This window comes from Aotus nancymaae, unplaced genomic scaffold, assembly GCF_030222135.1.
Source record: "Aotus nancymaae isolate 86718 unplaced genomic scaffold, 86718_ANA_hifiasm-v0.15.2.pri h1tg000108l, whole genome shotgun sequence".
In the NCBI taxonomy this organism is placed as follows: domain Eukaryota; kingdom Metazoa; phylum Chordata; class Mammalia; order Primates; family Aotidae; genus Aotus; species Aotus nancymaae.
In genome coordinates, this window is record NW_026988523.1 from 41,313,968 (window position 1) to 41,330,493 (window position 16,526).

The 16,526-nt window shown below is 41.0% G+C and overlaps 1 protein-coding gene across 3 annotated transcripts in view; it reads left to right on the forward strand.

Moving 5' to 3' along the window:
* The first annotated feature begins 2,240 nt into the window (after positions 1-2,240).
* DDR2 (discoidin domain receptor tyrosine kinase 2) overlaps positions 2,241-16,526 on the forward strand; it is a 157,770-nt gene continuing 143,484 nt past the window's right edge. The window contains exon 1 of one of the 3 annotated variants that reach the window (XM_064370777.1): positions 2,241-2,495. The gene's annotated coding sequence lies outside the window, so the exon portion shown is untranslated. The remainder of the gene's footprint in view (positions 2,496-16,526) is intronic. The other 2 variants (XM_012468878.3, XM_012468880.3) reach the window with 2 other exon arrangements.

Genomic DNA, 16,526 nt, shown 5'->3' on the forward strand with positions numbered 1-16,526 from the left:
TCAATCAAATGAATCCTCCTCATGCTTTAAATACCCCTCAACTATTTTAGTAAAATATCACTTCCAGCTTTTCCTTGCTCCTTTCTTTGTAGGACCTTCATCCTAGAGTTCAAGATTAGACCCCAGATTTGGCTGAGAATAGCCTGAGGGATGGAGAGGGTGTTTGGAGTGATTGATAGACATGCTATTTTCCTCTGAGCTAGTCCTTACTGTTGACATAGCTCGGTTGTTCTTGGAACTGTCTTTTATCCCTTGTTCCTGTCTTTGCTCAGTGAGTTCTTCCCCAGAAACTCACCTGGTCTATACACAAATAGACTCTTGCCTGCCTGCCTATTTGGCCTCAGACAGACCCAGGTGTGTCTGGGTTTTGGAGTCTGCATCACTGGCTCAGTCCTGGCTCAATTAAGACTATCACCTGAGTCCTAATTATACATACACAGAGAAAAACAATCTCACTTATGGAGTAGAACCACCTTAAAATGAAAAAGGAAAACACATATCTATACCTACAGGCCCTGTCCTTTATCAAGCTCTAAATTTATGAAGTTGTTACACTGCTTTCCACATTTGACCTGTAGCATCACCAAATCTGTCAAATCACAGATTGTATTTTTGGTGCATTCTTCATAGTAATGCCAAAGAGGTGAACTACTCCAGGCATAGACATTTGAGGAGAATTTCTAGTTGTCTCTGGCAAGCACCCAGCAAAGTGCCTGATAACGGCCCAAAAGGTATTTATTGAGTTGAGCTGCCTGTCCCGGCCTGAGTCACCCTCAGACCTGACTTCAGATGCTGTAAGTTATTTGAAGAGTCTTCTAAATAGTTGATCTCTGCACTGGTTTTCTCTTCATAAAATAACTCTAGTTCTAATTTTTTCTGTAAGATCTCACTTTCTGCCTTTAATCATTTCCATGGCTGCCCTCTGAACATTCCCATGTTCTCCATGTCCTTTTCTGTAACAGCTGTGAGGCACAGATATTAATGGCTGCTTTCTGACCCTCAGACTGGTGCTGAGCTTATGTGACTTTTAGGGACTTAACAATGACTCAACACTGGCTCTTAGTTTCATGGCCACCCTCTGTGTGTGTGTGTGTGTACCTTTCCATTCCCCTTATGAAACATCTCCTGCTCCTAACTTACTATGGGAACGTCCCTCCATGATCTCTTTCCATCCTCCCTTTCCTGTTTGCTCACTTCTTTTCTTGCTCATCTTGGAGACTATGCAATTCTGGATTAATTACAAATAGAGAAGAGCTGGTGATAACTCCACAGCCCAGAGAAAGGAGGTCTCTTTACAAGAAGGCTCGCTCTCAAAGGTAGGCTCAGTCTTCTTAACCTGCCTTTTGCGCTCTACCTCCCTCCTTGGAGCTCCTGCCCTTGGGTTCCTGCTTGCCCTGCATTTCCCATACTCACGGAGAATCAGGACCTCCAGAGCAGCCCAGCCTGGGCTTGGTCAGGAATGATCCAGGCTCTGAAGGGTTAAGGCTGGAGTCTATATGGATAGAGAGGATTATCAGTTATCCTTTGGAGAGTGGAGTGAAGGCTCCTCCCCTGCTGCCTACCCGCCCCTTTCACATGATCTCTGCCCATGGCCATGGAAGGGGGAGAGGGGGGAGAAGATAAAGGAGGGAAAAAAGAGTTTACAAAGCAATTTAGAAAGTCCCTATAAACGCTTGTGTTTTCATTTAGCAGTATTAATCCAGAACAGCAACAGACCCTCAGAGGCAGCAGCCAACTGGGAATTGAGTGAAAAAAAAAAAAAAAAATAGGCATCCTGGACTCTGGCACTGTCCAGTTTTTTTTGGTCAGGGAAGCAGTGGTGGGAAGGGATTAAATCAAATTTTTCGGGGGAGAGCTCAGCTCTAGGCTTTCATGGCCAAAATACTACAGGTCAGCTCCACGTGTGTGCCCCAACTGTCCTGGAAGCTTCAATTGAAAGAAACCCCAAACTTTAAGCTGTGCTTATAGCTTCAGCTCAAGTAAGAAAAACGAGGTGTGGGATAGGCAGGGGGGATCAAGTCTCAGATGGAGGGGAAGGAAAAGCAGATGGATATGGGTGGGAATAAGGCAGAAGGGAGCTGTGTCTTTAAGTCTGTCCTATGGTTATACATATTTTTTCTTCTATGAATGGGTTTTGCTGTAAATTATAGCTTTGCCCATAGTCCCTTGGGTCAAAAGAAATAGTCTCCAAACAGAAAACAGCTCTGATTGGTGACTTTCCCTCTTCCCTCCCCACCCCCCTTCCTAATTGAAACCAAATGTGCAATATATTGGATGCTGGGATCCCTGGCGCTTTCCCAGGAATCCTCAGAATGTGAGGTTTCTCTCAAAGGCATCTTGCATCAGCCTGTGGATGTATGCCTACCACCGGGCTCCTTCACCAGCAAAGTGGAAAAAGAAGCGTTTCACAACAAATTCTTCTTTTTGGGTTGGGGAAACGCAGTGGATTATAGCTCTGTTTTCTTCTTTCCAAAACTGTGCACCCCTGGATGAAAGTAAGTTATGTGGGTCTTTTTTCTTTATTATTTTGTTCTTTTTTGAAAACGAAAGCTCCGCATATACTTCTTTTGGTGTCTCAGGAAAAGTTTTATAAAGGAAACAGAAGGGCGTTTTAAGTCAGGCAAGGAAAGGAACGGAATGAGGCACCACAGCCTTGAGAACTCAGATCCCACATTTTTGGGGGTCTGAATTTATGTTATGAAGGGAAGAAGAAAGAGCACTAATAACCAAAGAAGGCTGAAGCAAAATAAATGAATCCATAGCAGCTGCAAGATACAATAAACAGCGTTAGCAGAGTTGAAATTGTTGGCAGGCAAGACAGGCCGATTGCAGAATTAGTTTCAGGATGGAGAAAGCAGAGCGAGAGAGCTAAGTTTTTAGGCATTTAGTAGTGTGTTAGGAGGTCCTGAGTTTTGGAGATAATGTAGACCAAGCACTTTTTGTTTTTCAGGGGAGTTGCTGATTTACTTGTGAGTAGGGCAACTTTGGATGAGGGGTGGCTTCCCCCTGAGATTTGGGGTGGCCTGGGGGAGGCCGGGTGCATGGAGGGCTTTTCAGTTGGTGACGATGAAATACAGCCTCCCAGACTCATCTCCTCGCTGGCTCTGGATGTCTTTCCCTTTTTTATGGAAAGACTTGGGACTGTTTTCATTTGGGACCTCTGAGTCCTGGCCTAGGTTCCAGAGTCCCATCCAAAGGGAAAGAGAACTTTTCCGAGTGGCTGAAACTCTCAGACCAGCCATTTGAGTCAAGCGTTCGTACTGTTCAGGCCAGTAGGGGGTTCAGCACCATTTTGCCGATCGTTGATCGTTGGCTTCCTACATCCTTTCTATAGAGGAACACGGAGTTAAGAGTCCTGAAAAGGGCCTTAGGCCTCTCATCGGATCCCCTTGCTCCACAGACGTCAAAAATGACAGGAAGGAGACCGACCTGTTCAAGTCCCACATTACATCAGTAGCGAAGCTCAAAATGAAATTGAGCTTCTCTCTACTGCTAGCCCAGTGTTCTTTCCACTCTGCTTTCATTTCCTTTTTGCGGTTTATTCTGGCTGAGACAATAGAGGCAGTGTGATGAGCAAGTCACCACAAGGACGTTAATTATCAGTAATGAGCCAATGGTGGCTCATCAGCTAATGGTGTCTATAGTTATATTTGTGTGTGTGTGTGTGTCTGTGTGTGTGTGTGTGTGTGTGTGGAAAATAAAAGGAAGCTAACTTTTGAGTATTTTCTATGCGCCAGGCTTCATGCTCAGGGCTTTTCATATATGATTTGATTGAATTCTCACGGCTATGTAAGGCATTATTTCTATCTTACAGGTAATGACATTAACGCTTAGAGAGGTGAAATGAGTTGCTCAAGAAAATGCAGCTAATACATTTGAAACTCACGTATGTCTGACTCTAAAACCTTTGCTCAGAATCACCATTCGACGATACTCCTTTCATCTCCCTTGCATTTGGTTACTTTTGGATTCAAATTCCATATTTCACTGGGTGATCAGGAGGCGAAGGTGTCAGGCTACGGGAGCAGTGTGGATTTTCCCCCAGAGGCCACTTCTGCACTTGGCTGAACATTGATCTGGATATCAGATGTGGGTTGATTTCTGGGTCTTTGGTATATACTTACCTTTGTTATGCAAAGAGCCTGGGACTTAGAGTCAGAAGACTCAGGATCAGTTCTGGCCCTACCTTTTACCACTTAGCAAAGTTGCTTTGCCTTTCTGCATCTTGATTTCTGTGTTTATTATATGGGAACAATGGCAGTACCTTTCAGTATTATTGTTGTAAAAGGTATTGGACGTTTATGCATTCTGAAGGCTATTAAGGGCTTGCCGGTCTGTATCAGCTCTTATGATTAGGATCAGTAAACACCAGAACGTCATGTAAGGCAGCCCCTGTGGTGCTGGGTCTGGCAGTTGCTGCTGACACTGGCAGGCGGGGGAAGATGGATTTGGATGTGTGTGAAACTCTGAAATGGGTGGCCTCAGCCTTAGTGCCTGTCTCCTTTGAATGGAAGCAAGTTCTCCTCCTTCCCAGGGCAATATTCCTGAGGATTCTGTCTTAAATTCTCCTCTGCTGGCCTGGTTTTCCATGATTCCTCACCCAAAGCAGTGCAGGCTGAAGAAAACTGTGCTTGGTGAAGCATCCCCTTCTTGGAGACTCCCTGTCTCTGAAAAGGAAGGCTTTAGCCAGGACCAGTCCCCTGATTGCTCCTTAGGCAAGACTGACATTTGAGGAGCTTCGTGTCTAGCTGAGGGCAGATCCTTGACCCAGGACCTTCTTGTCACTTGCAGGCACATCTCCCTCCATCCTTTCCCTGACATTCCCTATTCTGTGCCTGCAGTCAGAAGGGAAGCCGCTGCTCCTGGGGTGGGGATTGAGAGCCAGCCTGCAGTGGGGAGGCCCCAGGCTCTGTTTCTGGGTAAGATCTGTTTGCTTTAGAAACCTGAAAGGTAAGGGAAGTGGGTAAGGTGTTTCCAGAATGCCTTTCACTTAGATTCCTCAACAGTCTCCATGTCCAAGCACAGAGTGGGACTGTCTTCCAAAGAAACCTTATCACCTGCCTACTCTCCCCTAGCCACTCTGTGAACTCCCACTTTTCTTCCCTTCTTATATAATCGCTCCCCAGTCTTGAAGTCATATGAATTCTCTATCACACACTGAATTTAGTTCAGACCTTTCCATGTATTTGCATTTTTAATAGGCACATGAAAAAATCAGAGCGGCCACCCCGTATATATTCATGTCACACCATTTTCAGTTCGTATGAACTCTCAGACATCCTTCCCAAGCTCCTTTACAAGATCTGCTTTCAGGCAGTTCACATCACCCTCACCTCAAACACACAACCCAAACACACGTCTCGCAGGCATCCAGAAGGCCAACACACGTCTAAAAACGGACCTCCACAGACATGCTAACGTTCTTGTGCCAGCTCACATAAATGGTGACCTGCCTGCAACACAGACACACTGGACTCTTTATACCTCTTGCCCTGTTTGAAGCTGTGCAACATATGAATTAATCAACTCTCTCCCAACAACGACTACTCAGTCCAGAAATGTGTCTGGTCTCCCCAGGCATCCCAGAGCTCCTCTGAATTCAGCAACCATCCATAATGAGGGCTGCTCACCAAGAAATTAGAAACCCCAGGTAGACCTTAAAGATTTTCGGACCGATCAAATCAGAGTATCTGAGGTTGGAGATTGGGAATCAGTACTTTGAACTGCTCCCAGGTGATTCTGATGTGAAACAGTTAAGTACCTCTACTGATAAATCTCCAACTGTGTTGTCTTTGGCAATTCAATTCTATTCCATTTGATTTAATTCTATTCCTCAAAGATTTGTTAACGCTGTGCTTAAGATTTTTACTAATAGCATAGTTTAGTAAAGGAGCTGAGATGTCCAGATACCTGTGAAGATAGTAGTTTGGACGCCCTCTCGGACGTACTTCATAGGTAGCTAAACCCGCAAACTTTTCTATAATCCAAGATAATCCTTAGGTCCTTAATGGCTTAAGTTGCCAAAATAAATTGAGATGGGAGATGGATTAAAAATGAGAGCAAGTAATCTAGCATTTTTGCATTTTTTCCTTTTAAGATTTGAATGCTTTTATGAATTCAAAAAACATGAAACAATACAAATCTCAGTGAACTCTCATGTCTAAGATAATTTTTCACTGATTTTATTTTTCTCTTAAATAGTGCTGATTTAAAAAGATTACAGGTATATTCTTTATCTATTAAAAATATAGCATTCTGTTAAACTGTCATAATTTTGTTTTTGCTGTATTTCTTTATTTACTCCTCAGTAAACAGTTATTGGATGCCTAGTCTCTGCTGGATACTGTTCTATGTTTTATGATCAACAAGCCCACGAAGTTATGAGCACTTATAAGCGTTCACTGCTTTAGGTTCTAGGGAGTATAATATGAATTTGACCATACAACACTTGATTTAGAAAATTAGTATCCACACCGGGTTAATACAATTTAGCTTTTAAAGTTTGCTGAACTGTAATTCAAAATAATACAGAAACAGTTATTATATGATTGTCACTAGAGCCAGGTGTCATGCCATAAATAGGACCTCAAATTTTGTATTTTTTAATAATTTTTAAAAATTAATAGAGCAGCTTTAGCTTTATAGAAAAACTGAGAACAAAATGCAGTGTTCTCATGAATTCCCTCTATCTTTTGCATGGTTTCCCTATTATTATAACCTTGTATTAGTATTATGTTTTATTTCCTATCAATTACTCATATGTATTTATTAAACACAAAATAATAAATTTATTATTTGTTCCCCATTTGTTACTATGAAAAGAATAAATCATATTTCTGTCTCTCAAGCTGTTTATAAGGTTATATATCTACAGTTTAAGGTTTCTCATTTATTAGAAAAAACTTTTTCTGTACTAAGTGCATGACTTATTCAGTGCTAGGGCTTAACACGATATCTGGACATAGTAGACATTTACTAAAATATCTTCTGAATATATAAACAAATGAAATGAAGGATCCAGAAGTAAAAGACATAATCCTTGTCCTTAGGAACTCAGGAAACAACAGACACGTTTAACAGTGGCTAGAGAAAATTTCAGAAACACATAAAATATTATTAAATCTCTGATAAAGGAGACATTGGTATAGGCAAATGAGGCATAAAGCCATTGCCAAGAGTCCCGTCCTCTTTTCTGGGACTGTACTTATCACCAGCATTGTCTTTGTTGCCATGGTCTTCATTACGATCCTAGTAATTATGGCTTTGTTCTACGTCTAAATCCAAGCACTAAAAAGCAAACTCCCATATCCCCATGGTAAGGTTGGAGAAGTATGTGCAAGTGTGTCTGTGTGTGGTTTTGGCAATTTTAAAGTATAGTCACACCAATATATGCCACTTCCATTTCTTGCCAGAAGTAAAATGAGTGACTACTTGGGCTTTGTAAAAGAAAATTGCACTTTGGAAGTCCTTGTGGGAGCCATACCAAAATACCCCGCAGTATTGTAACTTCTCAGAGGCATGTGAAAATTAGAGGATTGGTGAGGTTTTCAAAGGCTACTGGCACTTGTCTTTCAGGATGGACCCTCTTGGGATGCAGGGGAGCAAATTGACCTGAAGGAGAGAGTGGTAGGAGCTAAATTCACTCAAGAATCGCAATCTGTTCCTCAGGCAGGCACAGTTCTAATTTTAGAATGTGAACGTAACAGAGAGTTTAAAATGGACATAATGATGCTAAAATAGTATCAATGGAAATTAAAAATTAGTCCTAATCCCAACCAAAATTCCAGCAAGTTTTTTTCTTAGATATCAACACATCAATTTTTTTTTCTTTTTTCTTTTTCTTTTTTTGAGATGGAGTCATGCTCTGTCACCCAGGTTGGAGTGCAGTGGTGCAATCTCGGCTCACTCCAACCTCTACCTCCTGGATTCAAGCAATTCTCCTGTCTCAGCCTCCCAACTAACTGGAACAGAGTATATTCCCTCTCAAATACACTTCCTGCATTTGAGAGGAAATACAGATGGTCCTGACTTAACACAGTTCAACTTATGATTTTTCAACTTTATAATACTGCAAAAGCGATACCTCATACTGTAGAAATAGTACTTTGAATTTTGAATTTCATTTGACAAAACTGTAGAAACAGTAAAAATATCCGTGGTTGTCAGGGATTAGGAGTGAGGGGGGATAAATAGAACGCAGAGGATTTTGAGGGTAGTGAAACTGTTCTGTGGTTACTACATTTTACCTTTGTCAAAGTCCATAGAATGTACAACACTAAGAGTGAATGAACCCTAATGCAAACGATGCAAATATTGTGGGTTTTTTTTTTTTTTTTGAGATGGAGTTTCGCTTTGCTGCCCAGGCTGGAGTGCAGCGGCACTATCTCAGCTCACTGCAACTTCCACCTCCTGGGTTCAAGCGATTCTCCTGCCTCAGCCTCCTGAGTAGCTGGGATTACAGGCACCTACCACCACACCTGGCTAATTTTCATATTTTTAGTGGTGTTTTTACCATGTTGGTCAGGCTGGTCTTGAACTCCTGACCTCGTGATTCGCCTGCCTTGGCCTCCCAAAGTGCTGGGATTACAGGTGTGAGCCACCATGCCCAGCTGAAAATGATGTGTTGTTATCACATACCATTAGGTTTATTGATAGGCTTATTGATTATAATAAATGTGCCACTGTCATGAGGGATGTCAATAGCGAGGGAGGTTTTGTGGCAGAGGGCAGGGTATATATGGGAACTGTACTTTCTACTTAATTTTGCTGGGAACCTAGAACTGCTCTAAAAAAATGAAAGTTTAATTTTGAAAATCTGCCTTATCTCCAAATTTTAACACTTTGATTTCATCTTGGCTACTTCTTTCTTATTTGAAGGCAGGCAACGTAATATGGTTATAATCATAAGCATCTGTATTTTTAAATGATCAATTTTGTTTCTCAGATAAGTACCCTAAACTTAAATGACATTATTTTATTTATTAAAGCTATCTGAGGCAGGAATGTTTCCAATTCTTGAGAGAGACTAATTCAGTAGGTTAATATCAGATATGTAGGTATTTTTATGTCATACCCTTCAAATTATAGTAACTATCACTTAGAGAATAGTCATTTGTTTTGTTTGTTTGTTTTTATAGACAGAGTCTCACTCTGTTGCCCAGGCTGGAGTGCAGTGTTGCAGTCTTGGTTCACTGCAGCCTCTACCTTCTGGGCTCAAGTGATTCTCCCACCTGAGCCCTTCGAATAGCTGGGACTATATGTGCACACTACCACACCTGGCTAATTTTTTTTTTTTTTTTTTTTTTGGAGAGATGGGGTTTCATTATGTTGCTCAGGCTGGTCTCAAACTCCTGGGCTCAAGCAATCCTCCCACTTTGGTTTCTGAAAGTGCTAGGATTACAAACATGAGCCACTGCACCCACCCTTATTGAATTGTTGTAACTACAACTTGGTGTGGTAGAAAGAGTGATGGGCCAAGGGTTAACAGGGTGAGATTCTAATTTTGACTTTGCCACCTATGAGTAGTGGGACTTTGTGCAAGAATTTAAAAAATCTTTCTGCAAATAAATTTTCTCATCTGGCCCAGCACGGTGGCTCACGCCTGTAATCCCAGCACTTTGGGAGGCCGAGGTGGGCAGATCACGAGGTCAGGAGTTTGAGCATCCTGGCCAACATAGTGAAACCCCGTCTCTACTAAAAATACAAAAAATTATCCAGGTGTGGTGGCAGACGCCTGTAATCCCAGCTACTAGGGAGGCTGAGGCAGGAGAATCGCTTGAACCTGGGAGACAGAGGTTGCAGTGAGCCAAGCTCGTGCCATTGCACTCCAGCCAGGGTGACAGTGCAAGACTCTGTCTCAAAAAAAAAAAATTCTCGTCTGTAAAGGGCAATATAAAATTTCTACGTTTTCCAGTCCAATTATGCTCATTGCTATCCTGTCAGCACCCACAACCTCATATTCACTTTCACAGATAAGACTTGAGTCACTATGATCTTCACCGTGGTCACCCTATCCCCATACTCTCTGAATATGCTCCTCTCTCCTCTCATTTTAGCTAGATACCACTCTTCTTTAAAGGCCAGCTTAAGTTTCAGATCCTTCATCCATCTCAGATCTTACTTCTTGGAATCTCTAGTTCTTTTGGTCAGTATCATTTAGTTTAGCAAAGACCACGTCTTAGGTGATCGCTCTAACTCACCTTATAGCATAACCCATAAGTGCGTACTTAATAAGTTCTCGCTGTATATTAGACTAAGGACTTATTTTATATGCCTAGCACAGTGCTTATTTGTTGTTGGAAAAATTTTTAGACGGCAATAATTGAGACCTCATACACTATAGTCTTTGAGGATGGAAAAGAGCTCAGTAGTTTCCATTAATTGGTTATGCCATTAAGATCAGCATCTAAAGACAGCTAGGTGATGGAAAAATGGTCTAAGTACTGGACTTACTGTCAGAAGTACTGGGCTTAAATCTTGATTCTTATGAGTTGTGAACATTGTAGAAAGATACTAATGTCTTTGTGAGTACAGATAAAGAGGAACAGATAAGCTCATGTGAAAACTTGGTTTGTATTGGGTTTGTATTATACACAGGACTATTTTGTTTTATATTTTAATTTTTATTTATTTATTTATTTTTGAGACAGAGTTTCTCTCTGTCGCCCAAACTGGAGTGCAGTGGTGTGAACTTGGCTCACTGCAACCTCTGCCTCCTGAGTTCAAGCGATTCTCCATTCTCCTGCCTCAGTCTCCCAAATAGTTGGGATTATAGACACCCACCACCATGTCCAGCTAATTTTTGTATTTTTAGTAGAGACAGGGTTTTACCATGTTGGCCCGGGTGGTCTTGAACTCCTGACCTCAGGCCGTCCACCCACCTCGGCCTCCCAAAGTGCTGGGATTATAGGTGTGAGCCACCGCATCCAGCCTATTTCATTTGTTTTAACAACAAATAGAAGATGGTTATTCCAGGAGGGTTTCAGAATACTACCCCGGATTTGGATTCTCCCGGTTTGATTACAGGCAGTGCTGGTGTCTTTCTCTTGATCACATTCTTCTCCTCATGCTTGTGTTCAGTCGTCTGATATAGAAATGCTTACCTTTAACCTTTCTCTCTCTCACAGAGTGTTCTCTCTTTTCTGAAATACCTTTCATTGGTTAAAGCTTTCAAAAAATTCCTTTTTGAACATTCAGTGTTATGTAAAAAACAAATCACCTGCTACTTAATATCATGTTTGGAGGTGAAAAATTTTCCAAACCTTTTGTTCAGCCATTTATTACCAAAGGGGTATCAAGCTGGGATGTCAAGCTAGGATGTAAATTCTAGACCTACACGATTCCTTTAAGGGCGTCTGAAAAGTTGCTTTCTAATCCTTTTGCTGTATTTTGGTGGCAAGCTTTGTTTTTGCAGTTTAAAGGGTGATTGATGGTCTTCTTATTATCTTTCCTTCACAACTTTCTAAAGTTCACTTGCCCGTTTCATTTTCATGACTTAAGGTGCCAGCTTCTTCTGTCTCTCTCCTGGATCCACCAGCAACCTGCATACTCCAGAAAAATGGAGCTACACTGTGCCTTTCCCTGAGCTGTAGAAAGTTCCACCTCTAGGTTCCCAGCTGCTTCTCATCATCATTTTTCAATTGATTGAGTTGCCAACATTTACAAAATACATTTAAGAAAGACACTCTTAATGTCTGGTGTTGACCTATGTACACAGGTAAATTTCAGTGACTCTCCATTTCCCTTTCACTGCTGGCCTCATGCTTTTTGTAGAAATAATATAGAAAAGAGGAAGAGCATTGAAATAGGACAGAAGATCTAATTTTCTTTTGTTTTCTTGAGATGGAGTCTCGCTCTGTCATCCAGGCTAGATCTCGGCTCACAGGGCTCAGGTGATTCTCCTGCCTCAGCCTCTGCCTCCCGGGCTCAGGTGATTCTCCTGCTTCAGCCTCTTGAGTAGCTGGGATTACAGACACCGGCCACCATGCCCAGATAAGTTTTGTATTTTTAGTAGAGATGGGATTTTGCCATGTTAGCCAGGCTGGTCTCGAACTCCTGACCTCAGGTTATCCACCCACCTTGGCCTCCCACAGTGCTGGGATTACAGGTGTGAACCACTGCACCTGGCCAGATCTAATTTTCTAACTTACAAAGTACTTGAGTATTGAAAGGAATTTCATATTTTTAAAACTAAGCCCTCATTTGGGTTGGGTAGGGTTAGGGCAAGGAGAAGTGTGGGAAGCAGTTCTTGGGTAGTTAAATTAGAAAAACAGAGTCTGGCACATTCAGAATGGCTCCGTATTTGTTGACAGTACATAAGAAGTGAGACCTGGCTTTAAGAAACATGATGTCTGTGAAAACCCTGGATGTGCTTGCAACTTGCCTTACCCAAAAGTGTTCAGGTCTCTAGCAGGGACACCTCCAATTTCTTTTGGAAATAAGCTGATACTTGGTTTCCAAAAATGTATTGAACTAGTCTTAACGAGAAAAATAAAAATTTTATTGAACGTTCTTACACCTGATGCTACATTTTAGCATTTAAAAAAGTAATAAAGTATATGTTTGGGTGGGAGTGTAGAAGAGACTCTAATATTTTTGTGTCTAAAGCCTCTATAAGGTCTTAATCCAGCCTTCCGTAGGAACATAAGCCATAACTGTCATCCACAACTTGTTCCTAAATTTACTCAGCTACACTTTCTCAGAGCTATGGAGAGAAGTACTCCATATTTAAAAATACTTCAATTCCATTTTTATGATGATGAAGTTATTATAGTTACAAATGCATGATTCAGCAATAGGCATTAAGAGAAAATGTCCACCAGACAGCCTGATGATCATGGTGTATGACTCTGTCTTCTGAATACATGAGGGTTAGATGAATGTAGTAAAAAAGGATTGAGATATCTAGATCCACATCATTTCCTTGTATAAGCAGTCTCACTAATGGGTATATAGCCAAAAGAAATGAAACCATATGTCAAAGAGATATGTGCACTCCCAGATTTACTGCAGTGTTGTTCACAGTAGTCGAGATATGGAATCAACTTAAGTGTCCATCAATGGATGGATAGATCAAGAAAAAGTGGTACGTATACGCAATGCAATACTATTCAGCCTTCAAAAAGAAGGGAATCCTGTCATTTGTGACAACATGAATGAACTTGGAGGACATTATGTTAAGTGAAATAAGCCAGCCTGGAAAAACAAATACCTCATAATCTCATCTATATGTGGGGTGTAAGAGAATAGAACTCATAGAAACTGAGAGGAAAATGGTGGTTCCCAGAGGCTGGGGTAAGGTGGGGTGGGAAGATTAGAGATGTTAGTTATAGGACACAAAATTGCAGTTAGATAGTAGGAACAAATTCAAGAAATCTGTTGTACATCATGGTGACTACAGTTAATAGCAATAAACTGTATCCTTGAATATTTCTGTGATAGTAAATTTTAAGTGTTCTCACTACAACAGAATGATAAGTGTGTGAGGTAATGCATATGTTAAATAGTGTGATTTAGCCATTTCACAATGTATACATATGCCAAAACATCATGTTGTATGCCATAAATATATACAGCTTTTACTTGCCAATTTAAAATATTAATTTAAAAACTATAAAAAAGAAATGTAGTGTAGGCCTCACACCAGACCTACTCAAATCAGTATCTATATGTAAATATTAGTTTAAAAAGCAAAATGAAATAAAACAAAACTAAAAAACAAAAGGAATTCAGTTTCTACCTGTACCATGAACCACACTTCTTTTTTCTGAGATGGAGTTTCACTCATGTCACCCAGGCTGGAGTGCAAAGGCACAATCTCCGCTCATTGCAACCTCCACCTCCTGGGTTTAAGTGATTCTCCAGACTCAGCCTCCCGAGTAGCTGGGATTACAGGCACCCACCACCATGTCCGGCTAATTTTTGTATTTTTAGTAGAGGTGGGGTTTCACTCTGTTGGCCAGGCTGCTCTCGAACTCCTGATTTCAGGTGATCTGGCCGTCTCGGCCTCCCAAAGTGCTGGGATTACAGGCATGAGCCACTACCCCCAGCCAACCACACTTCTTAAGGCCAGGTAAATAGCTTTAAGTGTAAAGTAAATGGTGTTCCACTTGCAAAGAAGAGGATCTCTTGGTCCTCTCCTTTCCCCAGCCCCAAATAATGGCTTTGCTATTGGCAAGAAGGATGGGTTGAGAAGGGAAGTTTGTGAAGCAATGGCCGAGGGCCTTATGGAACAGGCATGCACAGGGGCGGCTTGATCATAAATGGCTGATGAAGCAGATTCGCTGTCACTTATCCCTGGTGAACAGGCGGGGACTGACTTCTTTAAGGCAGACAGGTGATGATAGAAGAGGAGACAGCCCTGAATGAACCTTTCCTCAGGATTGTTCCATTTGGCATTACTCAAACCTGGATAATACATGGACCTGTTTTATAGGGAAATATTTTTCAGCTCTTTGGGTGATCTAGTATTAGGATCTTATTAAAATATGTATAATTACAACACTAGGTATACACTTCTTATGCTTATAGTTCTTACACAATTATAGAGCCAAAACAAATTTATAAATGAAATCAAATATATCTGAGCAGACCTCAGGATTTGAGAGAGAAAAAGAAATCAAATGTAACCATGAAACCCAGTAAGATTTAAATTATTTTAATGTGATAGATGATGTGGTTTTGTTGAAACTAGTCACTAATGTACTAATGTGGAATCTAAAGATAGGCAGAGTAGAACCATGTACCCTCAGGGTCTGGTCTATGCCTAAATCTGTCATTTGAATGTATTAATACTCATGCAAAGCATGCCTGTTAGTGTAGTACATGCAACAAATTGTCATTAATAGCTTTGAAGGTTCGTAAGTTCAGGAAAATATGATCTTAACCAAAACTCTGTAGTAAGCACTCATAGAATGTCAGTTTCAATGAGGTATCATTTGATAATTTGTTAAATTGTCTACTCACTTGAAGATAGGATTAGCATTGTGTTGATATTTAAATTGGTACTAAATGGATATCTAATCCATTTACGAATAGAATCCGGGACAGAACCATTCATTCTTTGTGCATTTGTGCCTCAAGTTTCTGCTTATTCACTGGTATGTGTTGGTATGTAAAAAGCCAAAGTCCCCATGACACACCTGCTCACAGCGTGAAGATGGCATTGGATCCTGTGATTGAGTACATTAAACTGCTTCATGACATGCAGTGACTCAGTTTTCCCACCATTTCCTCTATTTCCAGATTGGTCCTGGACTTGATGTGACTTTCATTTGGCATTTGTGCAATTGTAAACACAAATGGAAAGCCAGGCAGTGAAACTGCATGATGGTTACTGCTTGTATTAAAATGTTAAATTATTATCAAAGACGTAAAATTTTCAAAAAATCCTAGAATTCTTGTGGGCTGCAAGATATTTATACTTTGAGACATGCTGCTTTAAAATTAAATTTGGGCCCCACGGTTCTCAGGAAAACTTTTTTCATCTGCTGTCTTTCCTTTAAGTTCCATTAATAATTAGAAATGACAATTGTGAGGACTTCTGAGTAATGAGTGTTTATTATGCTCCAAAATTTAAGTTAAGCACTTTACATATGTAATCTCATGGAAACCTTATAATCGCTGTGAGCTGAGTATTTTGGCCATTTTACATATGAGATCATATGACACCAAGTAAAGGTCAATCACATGACAAGTAAGTGGCAGCAGCAGAATTTGAACCTGTATCTTTTTCATTGCAACATCCAAGGCTTTACCTACTAAAGCCTCTCCTCATGTCTCCATTTCACATTGTGAATATCTCTTTTACTGCAACTAGGCACAACTGCTCTACAGTTACCCTCTTACATTCCTGTCCTTACCACTGGGCCAGTGAGTCTCAGTCTTTAATATGCATCAGAATCACCTGGAGTGCTTTTTAAAAACTGCAGGTCCCAAGAGCCACTCCAGACTTCCTGCATTAGAAATTTTCTGTGCAAGTGTCCAGGTAGCCTGCATTTTTTTTTTTTTTTTTTGAGATGGAGTCTCACTCTGTCGCCGAAGCTGGAGGGCAGTGATCTTGGCTCACTGCAGCCTTTGCCTCCCGGGTTCAAGTGATTCTCCTGGCTCAGCCTCCTGAGTAGCTGGGATTACAGGCATGTGCCACCACGCCTGGCTAATTTTTGTATTTTTAGTGGAGACGGGGCTTCACCATGTTTGAGTCTGCATCTTTTAAAACAATCTCCCTCAGGCGATTCTGTTGCAGGTGTCTGTCTGATCACATTTTGAGTAAAACTGCATTAGTCTGTGCAAAAAAAAAATCATGGCTCAAGAACCATGATTTTTTAAAAAGTCCATCCTTGTATCTAAAGGACTTGCTCACTAAATGCTTGTCAAATAAGTAAAAGAATGAAGGGACAATTGTCAAGAAAGATGTGTTCTTGGGAAGAATACGCTTTTGGCCAGACCCTTGGAAAATTTAGAGTTACATGTTTAAATATCACTTAATATAGTCGGTCTAGACTCTCCTTCCTGGAGGCCAAGCATGG